This window comes from Phocoena phocoena, chromosome 4 (assembly GCF_963924675.1).
Source record: "Phocoena phocoena chromosome 4, mPhoPho1.1, whole genome shotgun sequence".
NCBI lineage: Eukaryota > Metazoa > Chordata > Mammalia > Artiodactyla > Phocoenidae > Phocoena > Phocoena phocoena.
This window is the reverse complement of record NC_089222.1, coordinates 96,862,004-96,865,379: the sequence shown is the minus strand read 5'-3', so window position 1 is coordinate 96,865,379 and position 3,376 is coordinate 96,862,004. Positions and strand designations below refer to the sequence as shown.

At 39.3% G+C, this 3,376-nt stretch overlaps 1 pseudogene; it reads left to right on the top strand.

Annotated features, from left to right (window-relative positions):
* The first annotated feature begins 949 nt into the window (after nt 1–949).
* On the top strand, nt 950–2,592 carry LOC136122053 (tetratricopeptide repeat protein 8-like; annotated as a pseudogene).
* Nucleotides 2,593–3,376: the final 784 nt, after the last annotated feature.

Here is a 3,376-nt window from a genome sequence, read left to right as displayed (position 1 = left end):
GAAAATGACTATACTACCCAAAGCAATCTACAGATTCAATGCAATCCTTATCAAACCACAAATGGCATTTTTCACAGAAGTAGAACAAAAAATTTCACAATTTGTATGGAAACACAAAAGACCCTGAATAGCCAAAGCAATCTGGAGAAGGAAAAGTGGAGCTGGAGGAATCAGGCTTCCGGACTTCAGACTATAGTACAAAGCACAGTAATCAAGACAGTATGGTACTGGCACAAAAACAGAAATACAGATTAATGGAACAGGATAGATAGCCCAGAGATAAACCCACACACATATGATCACCTTAATTTTGATAAAAGAGGGAAGTATATACAATGGAGAAAGGACAGCCTCTTCAATAAGTGGTGCTGGGAAAACTTGACAGCTACATGTAAAAGAATGAAATTAGAACATTCCATAACATTATACACAAAAATAAACTCAAAATGGATTAAAGACCTAAATGTAAGGCCAGAAACTATCAAACTCTTAGAGGAAAACATAGGCAGAACACTCTATGACATAAATCACAGCAAGATCCTTTTTGACCCACCTCCTAGAGAAATGGAAATAAAAACAAAAATAAACAAATGGGACCTAATGAAACTTCAAAGCTTTTGCACAGCAAAGGAAACCATAAACAAGACGAAAAGACAGGCCTCAGAATGGGAGAAAATATTTGCAAATGAAGCAACTGACAAAGGATTAATCTCCAAAATGTACAAGCAGCTCAATAACAAAAAAACAAACAACCCAATCCAAAAATGGGCAGAAGACCTAAATAGACATTTCTCCAAAGAAGATATACAGTTTGCCAACAAGCACATGAAAGGATGCTCAGCATCACTAATCATTAGAGAAATGCAAATCAAAACTACAATGAGCTGTTCCTTGCCCCCCACCCTCCCTGTGCTGGGCCCTGGTCTTTCGCAGCTTGTTCCCGGCCGCCATGAGCTTGGAGATGGAGCCGTTGCTCCTGGCCTGGAATTTAGGCACAGGAATTTAGGCACAGGAATTTCCAGCTCTGGGCAGATCTGTGCATGCAGATGCTGGAGAAGTCCCCTTATGACCGGATTGAGCATACTGAAGCACATGGTGAAGTAATTTGTACAAAGTTACAAAGCTGGCAGCCTGGATTTTAAAAGCACAAGCACTAAATGAAGTGGTGTACATAGATGAAATTGACGTAAATCAGGAAGGAATTGCAGAAATGATACTTAACAAAAATACTATTGCTCACATTCCATGTCCTGGAACATCTCTGAAACTCCCTGGAACTAACCAGACAGAAGGGCCTAGTCCAGCTGTCAGGCTAATCACTCAAGTTGGAATACCCATTACAGGTTTCCTTAGACCCAGCACACAAAGTGGAAGGCCAGGAACTATGGAATAGGCCATTAGAACACCCAGCACTGCCTACACAGCTTGCCCTATCGCCAGCTCATCTGGAAGATTTTTTAGGCTGGGAATGGCTTCCATGCTTACAAGCCCTGATGGACCTTTTATAAATTTATCTAGACTGAATTTAACAAAGTATGCCCAGAAAGCTAAATTGGCAAAAGCTTTGTTTGAGTATATCTTTCATCATGAAAATGATGTTAAGACTGCTGTGGATTTGGCTGCCCTTTCCACAGAGCAATCTCAGTACAAGGACTGGTGATGGAAAGTGCAGATTGGAGAATGTTACTACAGGTTAGGAATGTATCTTGAAGCAGAAAAACAATTTAAATCAGCCCTGAAGCAGCAGGAAATGGTAGATACTTTTCTCTACTTGGCAAAAGTTTACATCTCATTGGATCAACCTGTGACTGCTTTAAATCTTTTCAAACAAGGCTTAGATAAGTTTCCAGGAGAAGTAACCCTACTTTGTGGAATTGCCGGGATCTATGAGGAAATGAACAATATTTTATCAGCCACTGAATACCACAACGAGGTTTTGAAACAGGACAACACTCAGGTGGAAGCCATTGCATGCATTGGAAGCAACCATTTTTATTCTGATCAACCAGAAGTAGCTCTCTGGTTTTACAGGCGATTCCTGCAGATGGGTGTTTATAACTGCCAGCTTTTCAACAACCTGGGGCTCTGTTGCTTCTATGCCCAGCAGTATGATATGACTCTGACCTCATTTGAACATGCCCTTTCTCTGGCTGAAAATGAAGAGGAGGTAGCTGAGGTCTGGCACAACTTGGGACATGTAGCTGTGGGAATAGGAGATACGAATCTGGCCCATCAGTGCTTCAGGCTGGGTCTGGTTAACAACAATAACCATGCAGAGACCTACAACAACCTGGCCATGCTGGAGATGCAGAAGGGCCATGTCGAACACGCAAGAGCACTGCACAGTTGCAAGCTGCTTCATCCTTAGCACCCCACATGTATGAGCTGCATTTTAATTTTGCAACAGTATCTGATAAGATGGGAGATCTACAGAGGAGCTACATTGCTGCTCAGAAGTCTGAAGCAGCATTTCCAGATCACCTGGGCACTTAACACTTTATTAAGCAGTTAAAGCAGCATTTTGCCATGCTCCAAGTTTTCCTCAGACTAAAGATATTCTTATGGAGGGACATTATGCAAGGAAAACAGTAGTGTATATATATGTGTAGTACAAACATGTGCTTGATATTAGTGAAGGTGACATAAGGGAAATTAAACCAGGATATTTAAAACTTTATAATAATAACTTTATAAGATAATGTTTTAAAAGAAAGGATTTAAGCATTTGTAAACAGATTATGAAATCTACCACATTATATGGTAGATGTTTGTTTATAATGTTTATAAAACATTTTCATGAATTGACTCAAATTTTATAAATTCACATTTTTAATGTCCTTTATCTGACCACTAGCTATCATGTAGCTTAAAGGGTCTGAAATCTGCCTTTAAAATTGCACTTTTAGGACTAAAAGTGTATATATACTTATCCTTGGTAGAGACTTTAGAGATTAAAAATTGTACTTAAAGCTATTTTTTATCAAATGCTTTGTGAGACACTCTACTTTTTCTTATATATTGTTTTAAAATAAATGTGTATAAAGCACCAAAAAAACGTTACAATGAGATATCATCTCACACCAATCAGAATGGCCATCATCAAAAAATCTACAAACAATAAATGCTGGAGAGGGTGTGGAGAAAAGGGAACACTCTTGCACTGCTGGTGGGAATGTGAATTGGTTCAGCCACTATGGAGAACAGTAGGGAGGTTCCTTAAAAAACTAAAAATAGAACTACCATACAACCCAGCAATCCCACTACTGGGCATATGCACTGAGAAGACCATAATTCAAAAAGAGTCATATACCAAAATGTTCATTGCAGCTCTATTTAAAATAGCCAGGACATGGAGGCAACCTAAGTGTCCATCGAC